Source organism: Podarcis tiliguerta (assembly GCF_965153285.1).
Source record: "Podarcis tiliguerta genome assembly, chromosome: 1".
In the NCBI taxonomy this organism is placed as follows: domain Eukaryota; kingdom Metazoa; phylum Chordata; class Lepidosauria; order Squamata; family Lacertidae; genus Podarcis; species Podarcis tiliguerta.
Window position 1 is genome coordinate 126,809,511 of NC_139534.1, and position 17,732 is coordinate 126,827,242.

At 47.2% G+C, this 17,732-nt stretch overlaps 1 protein-coding gene across 3 annotated transcripts in view; it reads left to right on the top strand.

Annotated features, from left to right (window-relative positions):
• The window catches only part of RTN1 (reticulon 1), a 133,060-nt gene that overhangs the window by 41,117 nt on the left and 74,211 nt on the right, over window positions 1-17,732 (top strand). The gene's annotated exons all lie outside the window — the stretch shown is intronic.

Genomic DNA, 17,732 nt, shown 5'->3' on the forward strand with positions numbered 1-17,732 from the left:
CTGGGAGGGGTGGCTAACACCCCAGAGGACAGGATCACACTTCAAAACGACCTTGACAGATTAGAGAACTGGGCCAAAACAAGATGAATTTTAACAGGGAGAAATGTAAAGTATTGCACTTGGGCAAAAAAAATGAGAGGCACAAATACAAGATGGTGACACCTGGCTTGAGAGCAGTACATGTGAAAAGGATCTAGGAGTCTTGGTTGACCACAAACTTGACATGAGCCAACAGTGTGACGCGGCAGCTAAAAAAGCCAATGCAATTCTGGGCTGCATCAATAGGAGTATAGCATCTAGATCAAGGGAAGTAATAGTGCCACTGTATTCTGCTCTGGTCAGACCTCACCTGGAGTACTGTGTCCAGTTCTGGGCACCACAGTTCAAGAAGGACACTGACAAACTGGAACGTGTCCAGAGGAGGGCAACCAAAATGGTCAAAGGCCTGGAAACGATGCCTTATGAGGAACGGCTAAGGGAGCTGGGCATGTTTGGCCTGGAGAAGAGGAGGTTAAGGGGTGATATGATAGCCATGTTCAAATATATGAAGGGATGTCACATGGAGGAGGGAGAAAGGTTGTTTTCTGCTGCTCCAGAGAAGCGGACACGGAGCAATGGATCCAAACTGCAAGAAAGAAGATTCCACCTAAACATTAGGAAGAACTTCCTGACAGTAAGAGCTGTTCGACAGTGGAATTTGCTGCCAAGGAGTGTGGTGGAGTCTCCTTCTTTGGAGGTCTTTAAGCAGAGGCTTGACAACCATATGTCAGGAGTGCTCTGATGGTGTTTCCTGCTTGGCAGGGGGTTGGACTCGATGGCCCTTGTGGTCTCTTCCAACTCTATGATTCTATGATTCTTTCAAAGCCACCCAAAAGCCCCGCTGGCGGCCACCACAACCTTTGGTAGCAAATTCTGTTAAGCGCAAGACTGGTTCTTCGTATGGCCTTCCCATCAGCATCTGGTTGCTGATTATTATTATTTTTTTAACAAAAGCACGGATTAATAAAATAAATATCAAGTAACAAACTCAGTTCTCCTCGTGCACATCCTTATGTGGCCGAAACAGCACTACCTGTGCACAAGAGATGCGGGTGGCGCTGTGGTCTAAACCACTGAGCCTCTTGGGCTTGCCGATCAGAAGGTTGGCGGTTCAAATCCGCACAATGGGGTGATCTTCCGCTGTTCTGTCCCAGCTCCTGCCTACCTAGCAGTTCAAAAGCACGCCAGTGAAAGTAGATAAATAGGTGCCGGTGTGGCGGGAAGGTAAATGGTGTTTCCGTGCACTCTGGTTTCCATCACGGTGTTCTGTTGCGCTAGAAGCGGTTTAGTCTTGCTGGCCACATGACCTGGAAAGCTGTCTGCGGTCAAACGCCGGTTCCATCGGCCTGAAAGCGAGATGAGCGCTACAACCACATAGTCGCCTTTGACTGGACTTAACTGTCCAGGGGTCCTTCACCTTTACCTTTTACCTTTTTACCTGTGCACAGGAGGGAGATAATAGCAGGTTTGAGGCGCGTGGGGTGACAACAGAAAACCAAGAGGGGGAATGGAATGGAGTGTTTTAGAAGAGGACTTGGCTGGCTGGAACGGAAACAGTCTACACTGCAACATTTTGTTGCAGTCCCCAACTGTGTTCTTTTTGAGTGATGGTGTTTGTAATACCGTGGCAGATTTGACTGCTTAATAAAACCTGACTGGCTAAAAATGAGGCGAGCAGATGCCAAGGTTGAAAGAATGCTTCTTCTTTTAGCAGCACAGTGGAAGAGAGAATTTCAGCTGCTGCCACTTCTCTCACTTCCTGTGTGACTAGTGTGACTGTGTGACACAGGTCCAGACCCCTCTCCTGGCAGCTACATCAGTCCTGTCCTCTTAGTGTCTCGATCACCTGCCTCAAGATCTCTATCCATCCAGGAAGCTTGAAATACTGGAAAGATGTTTTTGTCGAAATCAAGCCTTTATCAGGAGAAACTGGCAACTCTCCCAGGCACCCGGCTTGGTCTCCTGTTGACCTCCCTGTCTGCTTTCCCGGCAGGATCCAGGCAGAGGTCGCGATAGGCGATCCTTCTCAGCGTGAGAAGAACACCCCCCCCTCTTTCCTGCCCCCCGGCAGGGGAAAGAGATAGACAGAAAACGTATTTACATGCCTTTATTTCTGTCTTTGCAGCGTTACAAAAAACATGACTGCTCTCTTCAAACTCCAGCAGTCGAGAGAGCAAACACTTCCTGTACAGCTCATATTACACTCTGAGCTAATTCCGGTGCCCTCTGTTTCCCACGGACAGTCCCAACATCATGTGATGTTTTCAAGCAAGCAGCTCGCAGCTGCATTGCTTCTATATCGTAACAGTTTTCACATTTTAGGGCATGGGTAGGCAAACTAAGGCCCGGGGGCCGGATTCGGCCCAAACGCCTTCTAAATCCGGACCAAAGACGGTCCGGGAATCAGCATGTTTTTACATGAGTGGAATGTCTGCTTGTATTTAAAATGCATCTCTGGGTTTTTTGTGGGGCATAGGAATTTGTTCACCCCCCCCCCAATATAGTCCGGGCCCCCACAAGGTCTGAGGGTCAGTGGGCAGGCCCCCTGCTGAAAAAGTTTGCTGACCCCTGTTTTAGGGTGTTTCATTCCCTTTCTGTGACACAAAACCTCAGAGACGGATTTGACTAATGAGTTATTCTGATGCTTGCAATCGATCCTCAACAGATCTGCACGCTTGAAGTGCACTTTGAGAGAGGAAGCAAAGAATTGATCCATTGCAAGCTTCCTCCCTCCTCCATATTAGATTGTGGATGCAAACAGCGTCTGTGTGGAAGATTCTTCTGGTCACAGGTGTCTCTAACAACCCCTCTCTGGTGCCCAAGACAGATTATCTCCCTTTAAAGAACATGGCCACTGTTCACTGCTTTATTCCTCAGCTCTTCCATCAATAATAATAATAATAATAATAATAATAATTTATTATTTGTACCCCGCCCATCTGGCTGGGTTTCCCCAGCCACTCTGGGCGGCTTCCAACAAAGGTGAAAAATACACTAAAATGTCACATATTAAAAACTTCCCTGAACAGGGCTGCCTTCAGATGTCTTCTGAATGTCAGGTAGTTCTTTATCGCTTTGACATCTGATGGGAGGGCGTTCCACAGGGCGGGCGCCACTACCGAGAAGGCCCTCTGCCTGGTTCCCTGTAATGTGTGCCCCTCTACACCATCTAAAACCCTGGAGAGCGACTGCCAGTCAGTGCAGACTGAGCTAGATGAACCAATTGGTCTGACTCAGGGCCATGGATTCGAGCCCCGTGTTGAGCAAAAATATTCCTGCATTGCAAAGGGTTGGACTAGACCAGGCACCCCCAACCTGCAGCCCTCCAGATGTTTTGGGACTACAACTCCCATCATCCCTAGCTAACAGGACCAGTGGTCATGGATGATGGGAGTTGTAGTCCCAAAACATCTGGAGGGCCGAGTTTGGTGATGCCTGGACTGGACGAATCCTGATGGTCCCTTCCAACTCTGTGATTCTGTGGGTCAGGGTCAGTTTAATACTGCTCCCTCCATTCATTTCAGTTTGCTGCTCTGAATTTTAGCCAAATTGTCCCTGCCCATCTGTTTAGGATTAAGGATGACAATAGAGCAGAGTGTTAATAAATGAAATGGAGTAGCACGCCTTGAAAATAGCAATTAAAACAAATAATGCAACCAGGAAATATTATACTTCCTTCAGCACAGGGGGAGTGACGGTTGATTCTTACAAAATAGCAGTCTTGATAACCATCATATTCCGTGAGCGTCCCTCCTCTGTGCAATAGAAATTCATTTAAAAAGCAAGAAAGCAAAAAGATTATAATTCTTTACTGGATCTGCTCCAACCTTGGCCCAGAGCATTCTTCTGGATGAAGGTCATTTCTTGATGCAAGGTCACTTATGTTTATTCATTGTTGTCGGAACATCTCTCCCTATTTCATTGGCGGAACTGTTACCGAACTGACTTACCATATTTTTTGCACCATAACACTCACTTTTTTCCTCCTAGAAAGTAAGGGGAAATGTCTGTGCGTGTTATGGAGGGAATGCTTACAGGTGGCGGGGGGATCTGCTGCAGTCGTGAGCAGAGGATCCATGGTTCCCCTTCCTTCCCTCCTCCGTGGCTCACTTTGAAACAGCAAAGCGGGAGAAGAGCCGCTGAGTGGGGAGGAGAGAGGGACAGAGAGCCTGCTTCTTCAAAGGAGCAAAGCGGGAGAGGAGAGGAGCCGCTTACACGAGTGTAAGCGGCTCCTGTCCGGTTGGTTCCTTTAAAACAAGCAGGCTCTCTGTCCCTCTCTCCTCCCCACTCAGCTCGCTAAATAGCAGCAAAGTTTTTCAGCTCGCTAAGCCGGGGATGAGCAGGGAGGAGGGAGAAAAGCAGAGCCTGCTTGCTTTAAAGGAGCAAAGCGGGAGAGGAGAGGAGCCTTCTCCCCTTATACCCCTCTTCTTCATTGTTAGCAGCATCCTTCTCCACACACCCCACGCGTGCTTCTTCTCCCCTTAAACCCCTCTCCTGCATTATTAGCAGCATCCTTCTCCACACACCCCACACATGCTCCTTGTCCCTTGAGTGCTTTTCTTCCCTCCCCACTTAAAACGTGGTTACAAAGCACGGATCCACATGGATCCTCAGGATTTTTGCACTGGGTCACCCCAAATTCACCATCATGTCCATGGCTACATCTTACACCAAAAAAATCACGCACCCACTGTTGCCTGGGACCGCAGTGGTGCAAAAACGTGGTTACAAAGCATGGATCCACATGGATCCTCAGGATTTTTGCACTGGGCTACTCCAAACTCACTGTCAGATCATATGTCTGTGGCCACAGCATGAACCACAAAAATCATGCATCCACTGTTTCATTTAGAATATTTTTTTTTCTTGTTTTCCTCCTCTAAAAACTACATGCGTGTTATGGTTGGGAGCGTGTTATAGAGCGAAAAATACGGTACTTTATTTAATTGCAATAGTCGCCCGCTTGGCTCATGGTAGGCAAAGCCAGGTTCTTGCTAGAGAAAGCAACTGTGAGCGGCAGGAAACACCATGGAGTCCTCCTTGCTTCCCCGCTGGGACCTGAGCTTTGTTTTCTAGGTCACTGATGGCTGAGCTCGACGCATTCCTTCCCTTCTATGTTTGCGAGCAGATGAGGCAGCTCTCGGCGTGTCATCGGAGTGCATCGCTCGCTCATGGCAAGCTGCTGCGAGGAGGACGGGGCACAACGCTTTTGCAGGAGGTTCCTGGTACTCCAGACCTCACAGGGAGGGAAAGACAGGGGAGTCCAGCACAGAGCTACAGACAGCACCTTCAAAAAGGGGGCTGCCCTCTGACATAAATACATAAAAAGAGCCCTGGACCATGGGTAGGCAAAGTAAGGCCCGGGGGCCGGATCCGGCTCAATCGCCTTCTAAATCCAGCCCACAGACGGTCCGGGAATCAGCGTATTTTTCAACAGTGTAAATAAGTTTTGATGGGTGTAATAATGGAATACTGAATGGTTTAATTTATGTAAAAATATCCAAGGATTTATGATGCGCAGAATGAACCATGGAAAGAGAAGTTATTGATGTTTTTAGGATGTTTAAATGAGTATTCTAAATTGTAAAACAGAAAATTTAATAAAATTTTAATTTAATAAAAATTAGAGAGGGAGAGAAACCACCACCCCCTGAGGGAGACGGTTCCACTGTCGAAACAGCTCTGACGGTCAGAGATTGAGATTCTCATGCTCTACCTGTTTAGACAGGAGAATTCCCAGCCTTACCTGGAAATCCTGGGGTTTGTACCTGGGACGTACTGCCTGCAAAACAGATGCTCAACCAGCTTTGGTCCCATAGTATCTCCCCAACTATTCTAAAGGGTCTCTCAGCCCTCTGGAACAAATTTTGGGAGGAGGGTGCTCCTGTGAAATCTCCCATTCCAATCTCTGAGAGAAGATGCCTCTTTGCTTATTTTTATTTCTAGCCTCCCTAGCCTAATTTCCTTTCCTTGGCTGCATTCCTGACAGCGCTGCCTTCCACCTTCTGAGACGGTGACTAATTCCCTTCCTTCATTTATATCGACACCTTCGGGGCATTATAAACTGTGCTCTCATTGCCCTGGAGTCTTCCCCCAGCGTAGCTATAAATGAGTCTGCCTAAGTGTGTCCCTCTGTGGCTTATTCTCACACAATTGTACTATATTAAGTGTACGCGTGTGGTTTTTCTATCTCGGTAGACTTTTTATTCTTATGCGGCACACTTTGGGATTGATAATAGCGCATGTTCCAAACTAAACTGAGTCAGGCATCCCAGTATACATATCTATATATGTATATTTATATTTATTTGAATACAGTCACACCTTGGTTCTCAAATGGCTCCGTTTTTGAACGTTTCGGCTCTCGAACGCGGAAAACCTGGAGGTAAATGTTTGGGTTTTCAAATGTTTTTTGGAACCCGAATGTCCAACGTGGCTTCCGCTTCAGTGCAAGAAGTTCTTGCAACCGATCGGGCCTCAGTTGTCAAACGTTTCGGAAGTTGGAATGGTCTTCCGGAACGGATTATGTTTGACAACCGAAGTTTGACTGTACCGCTCTATACCCACAGGTCTCAGTGCAGTTCACAAGATAAAATCACAACATAAAAGCACAAAATGCATAACAACCACAATCACAACCCAATAAATCTCCCAACACATTTTAAAAGCATGTCAATCAGTCAAAAGCCTGGTTAAATAGGAATCGCCAGAGTGGTGCATGCTCTAGTTATCTCTCGCTTGGACTCCTGCAATGTGCTCTATGTGGGGCCACCTTTGAAGGTGACCCAGAAACTACAACTAATCCAGAATGCGGCAGCTAGACTGGTGACTGGGAGCAGCTGCCAAGACCATATAACACCGGTCTTGAAACACCGGCTCCCAGTACGTTTCCGAGCACAATTCAAAGTGTTGGTGCTGACCTTTAAAGCCCTAAACGGCCTCGGTCCAGTATACCTGAAGGAGCGTCTCCACCCCCATCGTTCTGCCCAGACACTGAAGTCCAGCGCCGAGGGCCTTCTGGCGGTTCCCTCACTGCAAGAAGCCAAGTTACAGGGAACCAAGCAGAGGGCCTTCTCAGTAGTGGCACCCGCCCTGTGGAACGCCCTCCCACCAGATGTCAAAGAGAACAACAACTACCGACTTTTACAAGACATCTGAAGGCAGCCCTGTTTAGGGAAGCTTTTAATGTTTAATAGGTTATTGTATCTTAATATTCTGTTGGAAACCCAGCCAGATGGATGGGGTATAAATAAATTATTATTATTATTATTATTATTATTATTAGGTTTCTGCCTAGCACCCTAAAGTTGTACAATGAAGGTGCCAGCTGAACCTCCCTGGGTAGACCATCCCCCAAACAGGAAGCCACTGCAGAAAAGAACCGTTCTCATGTTGCCACTATCTGGACCTCTCAAGGAAGAGGCATATGAAGAAGGAGGGCCTTAGAAGATTATCTCAGGTGCCCGGATTGTGGGGAAGCTCCTCCCCCCCACCTGAGGGCCACCTTCATTTCTGGGCAACTCCCCAAGGGCCACTGCTAGTGGTGTGAAAAACCAGAGGTGCAAGTGAGTGGAGCAACAAAATTTTTCAGCAAGCTGCTTTCTACACATACCCCTCTCTGCCCTCCATCTTGATGAAGGGACATTGGCAGAATTCAAGCCAGGCAAAAATACTCTTGGTGCAAAGTGGTGTCATTGAGTGGTATGGCCTGGAGAGAATTTGAGAGCCTCATTTGGCTCCCAAACCCGAGGTTCCCTACCACTGACCTAGCACACTTAAAATAAAATACCTGAGCCGTGGCATTGCATGCTTCGTCTGCAATAGTTGTGTTCACATTATAAAGGTAAAGGTACCCCTGCCCGTCAGGTCCAGTCGTGTCCGACTCTAGGGTTGCGCGCTCATCTCGCTCAAGAGGCCGGGAGCTGGCGCTGTCCGAAGACACTTCCGGGTCACGTGGCCAGCGTGACAAAGCTGCTCTGGCGAGCCAGTACCAGCGCCGCACACAGAAACGCCGTTTACCTTCCCGCTAGAAAGCGGTACCTATTTATCTACTTGCACTTAGGGGTTGCGGCGCTCATCTCACTTTATTGGCCGAGGGAGCCGGCATACAGCTTCTGGGTCATGTGGCCAGCATGACCAAGCCGCTTCTGGCGAACCAGAGCAGCTCACGGAAACGCTGTTTACCTTCCTGCTGGAGTGGTACCTATTTATCTACTTGCACTTTGACGTGCATTTGAACTGCTAGGTGGGCAGGAGCTGGGACCGAACGACGGGAGTTCACCCCGCCGCGGGGATTCAAACCGCCGACCTTTCGATCGGCAGGTCCTAGGCTCTGTGGTTTAACCCACAGCGCCACCCGCATCACCCGTGTTCACATTACTAACCTGCTATTTCCAAATTCCGTTAGCATCAGTAATAGCAGTTCTTTGTTCGTCCTCATGCTCTACGCAATCCTGTCCCTCCTCTTTGGCGTGCGGGCGGGCGGGGGGGCTGATTATATGCATGGTAGCGATTCGGCTTACTTGTAGAACATTGGTGTGCAAAGGGGAGGTGTGGACAGCTGTATTCTCTGGCCACGGTGCTAAGCTGAGCAGTCTAAAAATAGGAGCCCCAAGTGGCAACAAATTTAGTATCTAGGCCAAAAACTCTTGTCGACTGCTTTGTGTTTTAATTGCCTCCTCACAACCTGCAGTGGCCCAAATTGTTGCAGCGTTGCAGCTAATAGCGTACGTGCCAAATTCCTGCTCGCGCTCGCTCGTGTGTTTAGGTGGCCTCCTCCACTACAGAAAATGTTCCTTTGCTACTCAAATGCAGATTTTGCTGTTTGATTTGTAGCTCATCCATGGAATTTAACCAAAATCAACCCCTTTCACATCATAATTACAAGCTCAATCATGGTTGGTGTTTTGAACTTGGACTGAGGCTTCAGCCTCCGTAATCAGTAGCCTTGGCCAAGCTAGTTTTTCTCAAACTTGGTTCTTACCTGTGAAATGGGCACAAGAGTGGCCTAACTGTGTAAGCCAGTTGCAGTCAAATTAACAAAGTTTCTCATGGTGCTCTAAAGGCTAACAAATTTATCAAGGCGTGAGCTTCCTTGCACCCGACTCTCGTTGCAACTGAAGCTTTTGCGCACTAATGTCATAGTTGGGTCTTCAAGGTGTCACGAGACTTCTTGCTCTTTCTGCCTCAGAAAGTGGTTGTGAGTATCTGTGGTGAAATATAATCCCTGATAGAGAGGCAATGCACAGTTAAGACACCAAACATTAAAAACTTCCCTATACAGGGCTGCCTTCAGATGTCTTCTAAAAATTAAATAGTCGTTCATTTCCTTGACATCTGATGGGAGGGTGCCACCACCGAGAAGGCCCTCTGCCTGGTTCCCTGTAACCTCGCAGTGAGGGAACCGCCATAAGGCCCTCAGAACTGGACCTCAGTGTCTGGGCTGAATGATGGGGCTGGAGACGCTCCTTCAGGTATGCAGGGCCAAAGTAATTTAGGGCTTATCATCATTCTCATTTTCATCATTCTCATTATGGAATAAAACATCCCTGTTTTCATTGGATAAATGTTAGAGAGTATGCAATGCATTGGATGCCAAGGCTAGACACCCACTCTGTTCCATTCCAAACATAGGAGAGTTTCTCTCTCTGAACAAAATTTGGCATTGGCTCTACTAGGATCCTTTTTTCCATTAAATAAATACAATAATAAAAGGGGTGGTTCTGTCTTTTTTCCTGCAGATGTGGCAGCCATTTTGTGTCCTTCTGCACCTCACAGCAGCCATTTTGTGACAGGCGCCCATGACACTTCCTCAAAACTCAAAAGGTGTCCATTGGTCCAAAAATGTTGGCGACACCTGTCCAGGTGAGGGGCAGAAGGTGAAACTAGGACCAGCGCAAGAAAAGTCTGCCTTAGAGCTATGGAGTGGTGCCTTTTAGACAATAAAAGAGTTACCATTAACCTACGGCGGCCTCTGGCTTCCATTAAATATCATTTATGGGAGAATTTGGCAAGGAAATTTCTCAACTCTCCTTTTTTAAAAAAATTGCGGCTTTACACTTTGATAAAAGGTAAGAGAGTAGCACTTTGGGGGTTGGGATTGGGAGGGAGCAGGCCAGGTCTCCCCTCTTATCCCAGTCCCCCAAAAGATTGGACTTCTGTGAGAGTGAAAGAGAAACACACTGGAAAATGTGGTATAACACCTGCTTTGGCACAATGCTGTCTAACCTCCCTGCAAACATATGAGAACAAATGTACATTTAATACCTAGCACTGTCTCATTGGGATGAATAAACAGGTTGCCCAGAAGCTCCTTGAGTTGGCAGCCTGCTTGTTGTGAACTCAGAGGGAAGAGAGATGTGTTCAAGGCTTGTAGCCGCTGATTCTCAGTGATCTCAGTCCCATGGATTTCAACGAGACATACAGTACGTGCCAAGATTTCTAGCAGTGAAGGTTTGCATGCCGCACACTGATTCAGCTAAGTTTGACTCAGAGTAGACCTGTTGAAATTGGCGGACCTAAGACATAGGCAGCAATACCTAACCCCACTCACCTGGGAGTAAGCCCCACTAAATTCAGTGGGACTTACTTGGGAATAGAAGTGATTAGGCTTGCAGCTGTAAGTCACGTCCGTGAATTTCAGTGGGTCTTCTGTGGGTAAAACCACCCACTTTCCCTGACTCCCTATTTTTATTTATTTACTTATTTGCTTATTTGTACAGATAGTAGTAGTAATAGTAATAGTAATAGTAGTAGTAGTAATAATGTTTGCACCAAAGAGATCTGATAGTGGATTACATTTTTTTATATATAAAAAAAATTTCAAATAATGCCCGGAGCTTTCTAATCCTGTTTTCCTTTCCACCCACAACAATCCTTGCAGATTATCTCAGGGTTTGAAGCAGCGTTGAATAAGGAAATGCATGCGTGCAAATTCTCATAACGGACCCTGGAATCCTGGTTCACAGCAAGTTTTATGAATGTTGCCACTGCAGCTTCCCTGCTTCGCTCTTCAGCTGACTAATGCTTTAAGATTCCCGCTCCTGAGGGGAAATGTACCTGTTAAAGCCTCCATTTCTTATTACCGCTTCCATTTATTTCTTTTCTTTGCAGCAGCCCGTTAAAAATCTGCACTTTGCTCGTAGTGAAGGATGTGGCGCGGCTGTAGGAATCTATTTTGTTTTTCAGGCGTGATGGCAAGCTGTTGCCCCTGACCTATTTTAATAACAAACACTCCTGGAAATTACAGGCTCCGGTGAAAAGCTTTAGTGAATAACTGCTACGCTGTCCAAGATGCTCTGTGGAAGACCGGTTGTTGTTTTGGCGCAGGCGCTCTGTATTTGATGGTGCGCGGTAGACCGTGACCATGGCTATGCATGCCCTTGTGTTTTTAAGAGGAAACAGTAACACTTGCATTTTGATGCCCATGTAATGCAAATCCTGTGCCAAGAAAAGGCACGTTCTTCAATGCGAATTCTGCGTGGGGCTGCCCTTGCGAATGTTTTGGACGCTTGTCCGGTGCTGAGTGAGCTGATCATAGCAGGAAGTCGTCATGTTTATGCCTTGTGCATCTCCAGGGGTGACCTGGAGGGAGGAGAAGAGAGGTGTTTGTAAAGAGGCTGAAAAGTTATAAAAAAAAACCCAAAAACCCACCCCTCAAGGCAGGGCTGGATTTCGGTTTGATGAGGCCCTAAGCTACTGAAGGTAGATTGATATTTTTCTTTGTCAAATCTTTTTTATTGAGTTCTACATTGCAAATTTAAATTCAAACATTAAACATCAACATCACCATTTAGGATTCCCTGAATCCTTCGACTCCCCTCTGCTCTTCCATGGTTACCATTATCAATCTTCTTTTCAGCTGCTTCACTTATTTTCCCTATTTTAAAAAATAATCATCCATTTTTACCATAGTTTTTAGTACATTACAAGCATTACTCAAATCATGCCAAAGTTTTTAGTTGTTTACAGTGTTCTCTTAAGTACACTGTAAATTTACCCCATTCATTCTTAAAGTTCTTCTCTTCCTGCTTTCTGATTTTCCTGGTCAATTTCGCCATTTCGGCATAGTCCATCATCAACCGTTTGTCTCCAGTCGGGACTTTATCTTCTTTCCATCTCTGGGCAGTTGTATCCATGCTGCCGTCGTTGCATACATAAATAATCGTTTCTGCTCCTTTGGTATCTCTGCACCTAAAATGCCTAATAAAAAAGCCTCAGGTTTTTCTGTGAAAATGTCTCTTGCCCCTTCAAATAGAGGACTTCTCCTGAGGATACTGTCCTGGCCATATGGTTACCTTACACACAACCTCCCCCCCCCCCCCAGGAATGCTAGGAGTCATAGTTTGGCAAAGGCGTCTACATTTTTTCTCTTACAGATCCTTCGCCGCACTCCTAACAGAACTATAATTCCTAGGATGCCCCTGGAGGTACAGAGTGGCTATTAAGCTGCCCATAGTGTAGGTGCCTGTTGTCTTTGTCCATGGATTTTTTTTTGGCAGGGATACTGGAGTGACAGCATCTTAAAAAGCAGAGACATCACCTTGCCACAAAGGTCTGTATAGTTAAAGCCATGGTTTTCCCAGTAGTGATGTATGGAAGTGAGAGCTGGACCATAAAGAAGGCTGATCGCCGAAGAATGGATGCTTTTGAATTCTGGTGCTCGAGGAGACTCTTGAGAGTCCCATGGACTGCAAGAAGATCCAACCTCTCCATTCTGAAGGAAATCAGCCTTGAGTGCTCACTGGAAGGACAGATCCTGAAGCTGAGATTCCAAGACTTTGGCCACCTCATGAGAAGACTCCCTGGAAAAGACCCTGATGTTGGGAAAGATGGAGCACACAAGGAGAAGGGGACGACAGAGGACGAGATGGTTGGACAGTGTTCTCGAAGCTACCAGCATGAGTTTGACCAAACTGCAGGAGGCAGTGGAAGACAGGAGTGCCTGGCGTGCTCTGGTCCATGGAGTCACGAAGAGTCGGACACGATTAAATGACTAAACAACAACAACAGTGTAGGTGCAACTTTTGTCCCTGCTGTTGCTCCGAGGAAAGCTGTAAATCCGTCATCTTATAAAGACAGACGGTTGCCAATAAGGTGTTAAAAATCAAGGTGAGCCGGTTGATGGATTTTACCTCCAGCTCTGGCAAAACACCGAATTTACTCCCGTTCCTGCTTGCAAATAAGACAGGGAGTCTCACCCACTCTTTCGAGATGAAGAACCTTCAGAGAGATAACTGAATATCCCCGAGGCACACAGTGCCCTTGCAGCTGACAGCGTTGTTATTATCCATATGACAAATATCTTACGCTGTGCTGTTTTTCTAAACCACTGGCTCCCTCCTCTCTGCTGCCACCGCCCCCAGTGCCTATCTATTCCCCATGCCTATTCAGAAGGTGTGTCGGTTCAGTTTTCCTATAAAGCCTGGAGCCTTGTTATCGAGGCGATGAGCTGTTTTCTGGGTTTGCAGCTAGAATGACTCGTGGCATCCTGGGAACCTAAACCCGTGCTTTCAAAACAGCAGCCACACGCTGTGACTGTAGTCTAGGGGCTGAGTGTTGCCTCAGCACAGCTGAGACTTGCTGTCGCTGGCTCCGGGACAGCTTTTTTTTTTGCAAAGCCACTTCGTGCATGTGCTTTCTTTGCTGGCAGTTCATGCTTCTAGCTCTCATGGAGGGGGCCAGCAATTTGAGAGCAATTTCTGGGTGAGCTGCTGGGTTAATCTCTTGCAGCGAAAGGAACCTTGCGGTAGCTTAAATCTGATGCACGATGTGTTATCTTGAGCTGCAGATTCATATATACAGGACTGGGGAGGGTTGTAAATAATGAGGCTGTGTATACACCATACATTTAAAGCACCCGGCAGCCAGAATTGATCCACGTACTGGCATACACCAAATGCCTTTGAGGGCCATACTGCCATTAAACTCTCAAGACAATTTTAGGGATTATAATATTAAAATGGAGGAATATTTGTCCCTTAATTCGTGTGAACTTAGGAATTGGGCCATGACCCCAACCAAGACAGACAATGCATTATTGCTGCTCTACTCTTTTTGGTGCCCTCTGAATAAGGGCAACCATTCAAGGCCTTGCCTCCTTGATAATAATAATAATAATAATAATAATAATAATAATAATAATAATTTTTTATTTGTACCCCGCCCATCTGGCTGGGTTTCCCCAGCCACTCTGGGCAGCTTCCAACAAAGATGAAAAATACACTAAAATGTCACATATTAAAAACTTCCCTGAACAGGGCTGCCTTCAGGTATCTTCTGAATGTCAGGTAGTTGTTTATCGCTTTGACATCTGATGGGAGGGCATTCCACAGGGCGGGCGCCACTACCGAGAAGGCCCTCTACCTGGTTCCCTGTAACTTGGCCTCTCGCAGCGAGGGAACCGCCAGAAGGCCCTTGGAGCTGGATCTCAGTGTCCGGGCAGAACGATGGGGGTGGAGACGCTCCTTCAGGTATACTGGACCGAGGCCGTTTAGGGCTTTAAAGGTCAGCACCAACACTTTGAATTGTGCTCGGAAACGTACTGGGAGCCAATGTAGGTCTTTCAAGACCAGTGTTATATGGTCTTGTGACGTTTCCATAATTACATAGGGCCTTTTATGGAACATAGGTTTCAGCAGATGCCCTCAGTGTACTTAGCGGGGAAATACAATGGAATAGCTCCTGTGGAACGGAAATGCATTTATAGATGTAATCAGGTTGAGGATATCGTGCACTGATGCAGATTTGCCCTTTATATATTTTTAAAAATCTATTCTTTAATGGTTCTTGGATCAATCGCTCCAGGAAGCGGTAGTTGACCTCTTAGCCAATAAATACGCACAAGTTACACACCTGGTAGCCAAATTTGCTCTGGCAGCTAAGAAGCTTTGCTCTAGTTGTATTAATGCATTATAATTTTAAACATTTTGTGCTGTGGACGTTTTTGGGCTCACGTGTGATTTTAGAGGAATGTGCTGCTTTTTGCCCTCTGATGTTCATTGTGAAGGCCTTTGGCTATGTACAATAAATTGAACTGAATTGAATTCATAGCACCCCCCTAAGAAGCTTGGGAGCTGTAGTTCACCCCCTCACAGAGCAGCAATTCCCAGCACCCTTAAAGCAAAATTTCTCCAGATTCCTGGGTGAGTGGGTGCTTTAATTGTGCTTTAAATGCACGGTGTGTCTTGCAACCTGAGTTCAGAAGGAAATGAAATGCAGAGCCAAGTCTGCCTGAAATCTTGGAGAGCTGCTGCCAGTCAGTGTAGACAATATTGAGTTAGATGGTCTGGCATAGGACAGTTTCCTATGTTCCTAACCTAGTGTGGGATCTTCAGCTCAGACAGCATGTCTTTGCCACAGAGTGATGCTCCCTGCCCTCTAAAGCAAAGAGGCGCTTTGGCAGAGAACCTGTGTATGTACATATATATGTTTGCAGTGTGTACACACCTAGTTTGGCGCTTTCATACGGGGAGAAGCTTAAAGGGTTGAAGAAACTTATGCAATCATTTGACTTTGAGGACTAATATCCACTTCCCCTCCTGTCTGGCTGTCTGCTGAAGAAGAAAGCCTGCAGGCCCTCCGTGAGCCAGCTGTGTGCAAGGGGTGATTGCTGAATCACAGTCTGTAATCTCTGCTCAGTAATCTTGGCTCCTTATTTTTGTCCTTGATCGGGATGGGCTCTGACTGTGCAGCCAGAAAATGCTGCTGCTGCTGTTGTTGTTGCTGCTGCTTCCAAGACAGGGTACTTCATTTGCAAAATAGTGAAACAGGGATCCCTAAAAATAGCGCTCTGCTTCATTGGTTCCCAGTTTGGAACAATTTATTTGGCCGTGTGGGGCGCTTTGTGTGAGTGGTATTAGGTTGGTGTCACGGGCTGGTTGGACGCAGAGTTGGTGGGGGGGAACCAGCTGGGAAACCCCCCAGGGAAGAAGGCTCAGAGCCCGGGGAGTGGTAGTTGGACAACGATGAGTGGTCAGAGGGATAAGACTGGGAAGAGAGGTGTCGGAAGCTGAAGAGGTAACAGGGCTGAGTGAGCAGGGAGAGTCTGTGGCAGAGAGCAGTCCAGAATCAGAGGCAGAAGCTGAAGCAGGAGGATGGGAGGAGAGAGGTCAAGAGGCAGAGGTGAATCAGACAGGTGAAGAGTTGTGGTGATTTCCCCTCCTGCTGTGGTGAGCTCCCCTTCCCAGTACGTTTCCGAGCACAATTCAAAGTGTTGGTGCTGACCTTTAAAGCCCTAAATGGCCTTGGCCCAGTATACCTGAAGGAGCGTCTCCACCCTCATCGTTCAGCCCGGACACTGAGGTCCAGCTCTGAGGGCCTTCTGGTGGTTCCCTCACTGAGGTTACAGGGAATCAGGCAGAGGGCCTTCTCGGTAGTGGTGCCCTCCCTGTGGAATGCCCTCCCTTCAGATGTGAAGGAAATAATCCACTATCTTCTCTTTAAAAGACATCTGAAGGCAGCCCTGTTTAGGGAAGTTTTTAATATTTAATGCTGTGTTGTTTTTAACACTCGATCGGGAGCCGCCCAGAGTGGCTGGGGAAACTCAGCCAGATGGGCAGGGAATGAATGAATGAATGAATGAATGATCTGTCTCCCAGAACCAGGAGAGGCATGGAAAGGGGAGAGGAGAGGTTGGTGGCACCCAGTTTCCACTTGCTGGGGCGGGGGGGAGACCCTGGAGAGGAGGGGACTTAGGCAGCTGTGGGGTTGCAAGGACTTTCAGCCTCAGCTGAACTGTTTCATGGGGGAAGACCTGCCAGAGACGATTTGTTGCGCTGGTTAGGCCTCACACTCCCATGCAGATCCTGGTTTTGCTAAGAAAGAGTTTACTCCACTTGCTCAGTGCATCCAATCAAGTAACCTGGCAGGCAGGAGATAAACCACATTCAAATTTCTGTTTTAGACTGCCTTTTCTGTGATATAGGTATGATGTCTCTGGGGCGGTGGTCTTGAGCTACATCCCTTCTGTGATGATTGTATGATGTTTCTCATCAGTTCAGAACAATTCCCAGATTTAAAATCTCAACGTGGTTATCTTTTTCGCATATCGGGGCCTGTTTGTACCCTGGCTGCTACAACAGAGAGCTCTCTGCTGAGGCAAGCATTTCAGGCAGGTGTATGAATAGTGCATACCTGCACTGGTCCCCCCCCCCCTTCCAATCATTGAGCCAAGACTAAGAGCACCATCTACTGGGGTACAGCAGCATGTAAACTTGATTTCTTTCTTAAGCCCGTAAGCCCAATAAACTGCTTGCATTTTCTAACCCTGTACTCATCGGCCTGGTACCCTCCAGAGGTTTTGCACTCCCAGGAGCTCCAACCATGGAAGATGGGACTTCTGTTTCTTGAAAGGCATGCTAGAGACTAGTAGTAATGACTTCGGGGAGATTTGGTGCAGCTGGCTTAGGCAAGGGGCCTGAATGCGCAGTCTCCAGAAGCCAAAATATGCATGGCTCAGAAAGAAAGACTTGGTAGCCACGCAAGAGGTTATATGGCCACTGTAATGGTTCTAGGGGTTGCTCAACCCAGCTCAGGCTGGGTTGCCTGAGTGAACCCTTTCTGTCTGGACAGCCACTCGCCCATGGCTGTCTCAATCGCTGGCAGAATCCGTCAGTGGGCGTTTCTTGAACTTCTTCCAGCATAAAAGTTCTTTGACGCCTAGTCACCGCCTACTCTCCCTGCGCGGAAGCCTT